This window comes from Triticum aestivum, chromosome 2A, assembly GCF_018294505.1.
Source record: "Triticum aestivum cultivar Chinese Spring chromosome 2A, IWGSC CS RefSeq v2.1, whole genome shotgun sequence".
Lineage (NCBI taxonomy): Eukaryota > Viridiplantae > Streptophyta > Magnoliopsida > Poales > Poaceae > Triticum > Triticum aestivum.
The window spans coordinates 451,726,866-451,736,311 of NC_057797.1; positions in this window are offsets into that span (position 1 = coordinate 451,726,866).

Below are 9,446 nucleotides of genomic sequence, written 5' to 3' on the forward strand. Positions count from 1 at the left end.
TGTCTTCAGTGTTGAAGATGGACCTAGCAACGTATGCTGTAGCCAGACTCGCAACGCCAGAATCGGACTCCTCCTCAGACTCCACCTCCGCCTCCTTAGAAGCGGACTCCTCCTATGAATCCATTTCCTTGCCAACAAATGCACGTGCCTTGCCAGATGAGCTCTTCTTGTGTGATGAAGACTTTGAGGAAGACTTGGAAGAAGACTTTGAGTGTTTCTTCTTCTTCTTGTCGTCAGAGTCATACTCCTTGCTCTTCTTGTAGTCATGAGCAGAGGCTTCATCATTCCTTGAGCTTGATCGTGAAGACTTTCTGAAGCCTTTCTTCTTGGTGAATTTTTGGAACTTCTTCACAACCATAGCAAGCTCCTTTCCAATGTCTTCAGGATCATCAGAACTGCTGTCAGATTCTTCTTCAGATGAGGAGACAGCTTTTGCCTTCAAGGCCCGAGTTCGCCCATAGTTGGGACCGTAGATGTCTCTTTTCTCAGAAAGCTGAAACTCGTGTGTGTTGAGCCTCTCAAGTATGTCAGACGGATCGAGTGTATTGAAGTCAGGACGTTCTTGAATCATCAGGGCTAGGGTGTCAAACGAGCTGTCAAGTGATCTCAGGAGTGTCTTGACGACTTCATGCTTGGTGATCTCAGTAGCGCCGAGGGCTTGAAGCTCATTTGTGATGTCAATGAGTCGATCAAACGTGAGCTGGACATTCTCATTGTCATTTCTCTTGAAGCGGTTGAAGAGGTTGCGAAGGACACTAATTCTCTGATCTCTCTGGGTTGAGACGCCTTCGTTGACCTTGGAGAGCCAGTCCCAGACTAGCTTAGATGTTTCCAAAGCACTCACGCGGCCATACTGTCCTTTGGTCAGATGACCACAGATGATGTTCTTGGCAGTAGAGTCCAGTTGAACAAACTTCTTGACATCAGCAGTGGTGACACCTTCTCCAGCCTTGGGAACACCATTCTCGACGACATACCATAGGTCGACATCAATGGCTTCAAGATGCATGCGCATCTTATTCTTCCAGTAGGGATATTCAGTTCCATCGAAGACCGGGCACGCAGTGGAGACTTTAATTATCCCTGCAGTCGACATAGCTAAAACTCCAGGTGGTTAAACCGAATCACACAGAACAAGGGAGTACCTTGCTCTGATACCAATTGAAAGTGCATTATATCGACTAAAGGGGGGTGAATAGGCGATTTTTATGAAAGTCTTCAAAACATGGGAGTTTTGAAGACAAACGATAGAAATGAACCTATAACCATGCAGCGGAAGGTAGACTACCCTAGACAAGCCATACTCAAGTATTGAATGAAGTGAAAGCACAAAGACTAACAGCAGCTAGGCAGTATGGATCAGGATGGAAGATAATATGAAACCAATCTGAACAAACAGTCACATAGTGAAGACAAATGGACAATGCAAATAGGCAATGACTTCACAAGGACCAACTGTAAATAAAGAGATGGGAAGGACAGAACCAGTGAGCTTGGTGAAGACAAAGGTTTGGTAGACCAGTTCCAACTGCGGTGACAGTTGTACGTCTGGTTAGGGCGGCTAGGTATTTAAACCTGAGGACACACAGTCCCGGACACCCAGTCCTGAACACGCAGCTCAGGACACTCAGTCCTCACCGTATTCCCCTTGAGCTAAGGTCACACAGACCTTGGCCAATCACTCTGGTAAGTCTTCAAGGTAGACTTCCAAACCTTCACAGACTTTGTTCACCGGTGATCCACAATGACTCTTGGATGCTCAGAACGCGACGCCTAACCGGCTGGAGGATTCACAGTCCTCGAGTGTAATAAGTCTTCAGATCACACAGACAGGAAGACTTAAGTGATGCCTAACACTCTTTGGCTCTGCGTGTTTAGGGCTTTATCCTCGCAAGGAATTCTCTCTCAAAGGCTTCGAGGTGGGTTGCTCTCAAACGACAAAAGCCGTGCACTAGCTCTGAGCAGCCAACCGTTTATGGTTGTAGGGGGTGGGCTATTTATAACCACTAGGCAACCCGACCTGATTTGTCTGAAATGACCCTCGGTCACTAAGGAACTGACATGTGTTCCAACGGTCAGATTTCAAACACACACAGCAACTTTACTTGGGCTACAAGCAAAACTGACTTATCCAACTCTGGACAAGATTTGCTCTCATAGTCTTTACTCGAAGACATAGGATTTTGGTTAAGCATCACTTCAGTCATTCTGACTGGTTCTCTTGGACCCCACTTAACAGTACGGTGGTTCCTATGACTCAACAAAGAAGAAAAAGAACGATGAAAGAACTAAGTCTTCACGCTCCATAGTCTTCATGCGATGTCTTCTCTTGTCATAGTCTTCAATGTGAATGTCTTCACATACCACCTTTGACTTCAATGTCTTCATTCATTTTTAGGGGTCATCTCTGGTAGGAAAACTGAATCAATGAGGGACTTCTACCTGTGTTATCCTGCAATTCTCACAAACACATTAGTCCCTCAACTAGGTTTGTCGTCAATTCTCCAAAACCAACTAGGGGTGGCACTAGATGCACTTACACCTACTGAACCAATGGTTGAAGAACCAATCAAAATCTATCGCACTGCTGAAGCTTATTACTTGGATCATCTTCGATCCCTTTGTGCTCGTGCCGAAACCCCAACTAGCTTAGTTGAGGGCAAATCTTTAGATGAGCATGCTTGTTATGTACGACACCGTATATCTGAAAAAGGGAAACTATTATGGAGTCAAATTCAACGTTTACAATGTTATGCTTGGAATTTATGTGAATTATATGATTTTACTTGTTGTTCTGAAAACCCTAAGAAACACCTTCCCTATCAATGTGAGTTTAGTGATAATGGAATCCTATCTTCGTATGCTAAGGGTTTTTACAATTACTATGATGTTCAACAAATTGAAGAATTTGTTGCTTTTAAGGGTGCTTATGAAATTGCTTCTTTGATTGAAAAGTATGATGCTACTTTTCACAAATCTGAAAATTTTGCTATACTTAAATATTGCTATGATAATTATGCTTTTAATACCTATGTTAAACAATATATTGAGGAATACTCCACTGTCCAAGAAGAGACTAATATTTTGCAGGAGTCTATGGAAGAAGAAATTGATGAAACTGTGAGCTCATTGGATGAAAAAGATGATGAGGAGAGCGAAGAACAAAAGGAGGAAGAACGGATTGATCACCCGTGCCCACCTTCTAATGAGAGTAACTCTTCAACTCATACATTGTTTAATTCCCCTTCGTGCTTACCGAAGGATGATTGCTATGATGACTGTTATGATCCCTATGATTCTTTTGAAAATATCCCTTTTTGATGATGCTTGCTATGCTTATGGCCAATATGCCAATATGAACGATGCTTATGGAGATGAACTTGCTAGAGTTCCTTATGTTAAACATTAAATTGTTGCTATTGCACCCACGCATGATAGTCCTATTATCTTTTTGAATTCTCCCAGTTACACTATATCGGAGAAGTTTGCACTTATTAAGGATTACATTGATGGGTTGCCTTTTACCGTTGCACATGATGATTTCGATAAATATAATATGCATGTTCTTGCTGCTCCTACTTGCAATTATTATGAGAGAGGAACTATATCTCCACCTCTCTATGTTTCCAACATGATAAAATTGCAAGAAACTGTTTATACTATGCATTGGCCTTTACTAGGTGTGCATGAATTGTTCTTTTATGACATGCCGATGCATAGGAAGAGAGTTAGACTTCGTCATTGCTTGATATATGTTGCTTTGTGCTCACTACTAAATTAAAAATCATTGTTAATTAAAATTGGCTTTGATATACCTTGGGATCCGGGTGGATTCACTACTTGAGCACTATTGCCTAGCTTAATGGCTTTAAAGAAAGCGCTGCCAGGGAGACAACCTGGAAGTTTTAGAGAGTCATTTATTTCTGTTGAGTGATTTCATATAATTTAAAAACAACAAAAATAAAGAGGGGAACCCAAAACTTTTCAAATAGGAAAGTGAAAGTGAAAGTGAGAAAGACAAGCACTGTTGAAGTGGGAGAGCTCCTTGAACTTTGTTCATGCTCACGGCAACTTTGTGAATCTTGATTACAGAAACTTTTCAACAAAAATAATTATCCCCTTGTACAATTGCATTGTATTATAAAAATAATGTGCCAAGGTTTGCCTTTAGGATGTTTACATTTGCTTGATGGTTTGTACGGTGCAGGACAGAAACTTTGGCTGTAGTGTGTGATTTTACATTTTTGGCTGGAACGTCAAATGGTTCTGATTCTTTTTGCACTGTCTTCCTATAATTTTTTTCCTAATTTTCGCAGAATTTTTCAAGTATAAGAAGTATGGTGAATGTTCAGATTGCTACAGACTGTTCTGTTTTAGACAGATTCTGTTTTTGATGCATAGTTTGCTTGTTTTGATGAAACTATCAATTCATATAAGTGGATTAAGCCAAGAAAAAGTTATATTACAATAGACACAATGCAAAAATAAAATATGAATTGGTTTGCAACAATACTTATAGTGGTGATTTGCTTTATTATACTAACGGATCTTACCGAGTTTTCTGTTGAAGTTTTGTGTGGATGAAGTGGTCGATGATCGAGAAGGTCTCGATGTGAGAAGAAGGAAGAGAGGCAAGATCTCAAGCTTGGGGATGCCCAAGGCACCCCAAGTAAATATTCAAGGAGACTCAAGCGTCTAAGCTTGGGGATGCTGGGGTGGCATCCCCTCTTTCTTCAACAAATATCGGTATGTTTTCGGATTCGTTTCGTTCATGCGATATGTGCAAGTCTTGGAGCGTCTTTTGCATTTAGGTTTTTATTTTTCTTTTATGCACCATGCTGGTATGAGATATTCCTTGGTTGATTTATAGAATGCTCTTTGCACTTCATTTATATCTTTTGAGTATGGCTTTATAGAATGCTTCATGTGCTTCACTTATATCATTTGAAGTTTGGGTTGCCTGTTTCTCTTCACTTAGACAACCGCCATTTGTAGTATGCTCTTTTGATTCACTTATATTTGTTATAGCACGGGCATATCTTTTGTAGAAAGAATTAAACTCTCTTGCTTCACTTATATCTGTTTAGAGAGATGACAGGAATTGGTCATTCACATGGTTAGTCATAAAATCCTACATAAAACTTGTAGATCGCTGAATATGATATGTTTGATTCCTTGCAATAGTTCTGCAATATAAAGATGGTGATATTAGAGTCGTGCTAGTTGAGTAATTGTGAAATTGAGAAATACGTGTGTTGAGGTTTGCAAGTCCCGTAGCATGCACGTATGGTGAACCGTTATGTAACAAAGTTGGAGCATGAGGTGTTTATTGATTGTCTTCCTTATGAGTGGCGGTCGGGGACGAGCGATGGTCTTTTCCTACCAATCTATCCCCCCTAGGAGCATGCGCGTAGTACTTTGTTTCAATGACTAATAGATTTTTGCAATAAGTATGTGAGTTCTTTATGACTAATGTTGAGTCCATGGATTATACGCACTCTCAACCTTCTACCATTGCTAGCCTCTCTAGTACTGCGCAACTTTCGCCGGTACCATAAATCCACCTTATACCTTCCTCAAAACAGCCACCATACCTACCTATCATGGCATTTCCATAGCCATTCCGAGATATATTGCCATGCAACTTCCATCATCATCATATTCATGACTTGAGCATTTATTGTCATATTGCTTTGCATGATCGTAAGATAGCTAGCATGATGTTTTCATGGCTTGTCCATTTTTTGATGTCATTGCTACGCTAGATCATTGCACATCCCGGTACACCACCGGAGGCATTCATATAGAGTCATATCTTTGTTCTAGATATCCATTTGTAATATTGAGTTGTAAGTAAATAAAAGTGTGATGATCATCATTATTAGAGCATTGCCCAAAAAACAGAGAGGCCAAAGAAGCCTAAATAAAAAAGGGGGGGGCCAAAGAAGCCTGCAAAAAAAGAGAAAAAAGGGCAATGTTACTATCCTTTTACCACACTTGTGCTTCAAAGTAGCACCATGTTCTTCATATAGAGAGTCTCTTGAGTTATCACTTTCATATACTAGTGGGAATTTTCATTATAGAACTTGGCTTGTATATTACGATGATGGGCTTCCTCAAATGCCCGAGGTCTTCATGAGCAAGCAAGTTGGATGCACACCCATTCAGTTTCAGTTGGAGCTTTCATACACTTATAGCTCTAGTGCATCTGTTGCATGGCAATCCCTACTCACTCACATTGATATCTATTGATGGGCATCTCCATAGCCCGTTGATACACCTAGTTGATGTGAGACTATCTTCTCCTTTTGTCTTCTCCACAACCACCATTCTATTCCACCTATAGTGCTATGTCCATGCCTCACGCTCATGTATTGCGTGAAAGTTGAAAAGGTTTGAGAATGTCAAAAGTATGAAACAATTGCTTGGCTTGTCATCGGGGTTGTGCATGATGTGAATATTTTGTGTGGTGAAGATGGAGCATAGCCAGACTATATGATTTTGTAGGGATAACTTTCTTTGGCCATGTTATTTTGAAAAGACATAATTGCTTGGTTGGTATGCTTGAAATATTATTGTCTTTATGTCAAAAGATAGATTATTGCTTGGAACCACTCGTGTCTTAATATTCATGCCATGATTAGACAGATGATCAAGATTATGCTAGGTAGCATTCCACATCAAAAATTATTTTTTATCATTTACCTACTCGAGGACGAGCAGGAATTAAGTTTGGGGATGCTGATACGTCTCCGTTGTATCTATAATTTTTGATTGTTCCATGTCAATATTATTCAACTTTCATATACTTTTTGGCAACTTTTTATATTAGTTTTGGGACTAACATATTGATCCAGTGCCCAGTGCCAGTTCCTGTCTGTTGCATGTTTTTGGTTTCGCAGAATATCCATATCAAACGGAGCCCAAACAGGATAAAAACAGACGGAGCTTATTTTTGGAAAATATGGAAATTTTGGAAGGAAAATCAACGCGAACCAGTGCCCGAGGTGGTCACGAGGCAGGGGGGCACGCCCCCCTAGGGCGCGACCCCTACCCTCATGACCCCACCATAAGGCGGTTGACGCTCTTCTTTTGCCGCAAGAAAGCTAATATTCGGAAAAAAATCACGGCGAAGGTTTTAGGCCAATCGGAGTTACGGATCTCCATATATATACGAAATAGTGAAACTGAGCCAGAACAGAACGCAGAAACAGAGAGAGACAAAGAGATAGATTCAATCTTAGAGGGGCTCTCGCCCCTCCCACGCCATGGGAGCCAAGGACCAGAGGGGAAACCCTTCTCCCATCTAGGGAGGAGGTCAAGGAAGAAGAAGAAGAAGAAGAAGAAGAAGGGGGGCTCTCTCCCCCTCGCTTCCGGTGGCGCTGGAGTGCCACCGGGGGCCATCATCATCACCGCCATCTTCTCCAACAACTTCACCGCCATCATCACCAACTCTTCCCCCCTCTATGCAGCGGTGTAACCTCTCTCTTACCCTCTGTAATCTCTACTTAAACATGGTGCTCAACGCTATATATCATTTCCCAATGATGTATGGCTATCCTATGATGTTTGAGTAGATCTGTTTTGTCCTAATGGCTATTTGATGATCGTGATTGGTTTGAGTTGTATGTTTTATTATTGGTGATGTCCTATGGTGCTCTCCGTGTCGCACAAGCGTGAGGGATTCCCGCTGTAGGGTTTGCAATATGCTTATGATTTTCTTATGGTGGGTGGCATGAGTGACAGAAGCACAGACCCGAGTAAGTAGGTTGTTTGCGTATGGGATAAAGGGGACTTGATACTTTAATGCTATGGTTGGGTTTTACCTTAATGAATCTTTAGTAGTTGCGGATGCTTGCTAGAGTTCCAATCATAAGTGCATATGATCCAAGTAGAGAAAGTATGTTAGCTTATGCCTCTCCCTCAAATAAAATTGCAATAATGATTATCGGTCTAGTTATCAATTGCCTATGGACAAATAACCTTCTTGTTGACAAAAGCTCTTTACTAAAACTAATTTAGTTGTGTCTTCATCTAAACAGCCCCTACTTTTTATTTACTTGCTCTTTATTATCTTGCATACCTATCCAACAACACCTACAAAGTACTTCTAGTTTCATACTTGTTCTAGGTAAAGCGAACATCAAGCGTGTGTAGAGTTGTATCGGTGGTCGATAGAACTTGAGGGAATATTTGTTTTGCCTTTAGCTCCTCATTGGGTTCGACACTCTTACTTATCGAAAGAGGCTACAATTGATCCCCTATACTTGTGGGTTATCAATGAACAGTCGCCGGTGGAGGCTGGAGGAGGTCGACAGTGGATGAACAGTAGCTCGTGGTGGCTGGAGGGGGTCGACGGTGGAGATGAACAGTATCCCATGGAGTCCCATTTTGTGGTACGCCACACCCCTCCCGATGAACAGGACCCCCGTTTCGACTGTAGCGCTCCAACACAAGTCCGTTTCCTCCGTTTTGCGGTACGCCACACCCCTCCCGGTGAACAGGACCCCCGTTTTGACCGTAGGAGGTCCATTTCCTCCATTTTGTAGTACACTAGACCCCTCCCGATCAACAGGATCCCGTTTCGAACGTGGCCGGTCGAACACAAGGACGTTTCCTCCGTTCTGCGGTACGCCAGGCCTTGTTTCCATCGCCTGTTCCGTCCAAGCCCTCCCGATGAACACGACGCATTACGTTGCCTCCCCATGAACACGACGCATTCCGTTGCCTCCCCATGAACACGACGACGACGCTGTTTCTCTGTTCCGACCCAGCCATGTACACGAGCCCTGGCCGTACGTATGCGCGAGTAGGCGTTCGAGACCCCGCCCGTATGTACACATATGTGGCCATATTTTCTTTCTTACACCCTGTCCGCTGTACGTACATGTACATGCTACGTGCGCGCCTCTACATCCACCAGTATATATGTACGTACACGTTTGCGACCAGAATGACAACGCTACGTACGCTTCGACCAGGTGGGTCCCGACTGTCAGGCACTTCCTTGCGTGCGAAGATGTAGCTGGTGGGTCCTAGCAGTCGAGGGCAAATGTTTTTTTCGCGAAATACGGTGGCCCGTCCGGTGGGTCCCCACTGTCAGGTGGAGGAATAATTATTTTGCATGTAATAAGGAGGCACTTCCTTGCTGCGGCCATGGACCCAACTGTCAGCCTCTCCACGTACGGTCCACGTCCGATGGAAGCCGTTCCTTGACCACGTTGACCACGCCGCGCTGAGAGCACCAGGGTGGTGGACGATGGCGAGGCCTAGGAAGGGGACGACGCGGAGCCGGGGAAGACGCGGCAGTGGATGCCCATGCGGAGAGGAGTACGAGGGTTCACTGGTTCGGCTGCGCTGCCGTCGCCACAGAATAACAGGGGGTGTGGGTGAGTGGAGTGGAGGGATGGCCTGGCCAGCGGTGGGAGTAGTATGGGGGCGGTGAG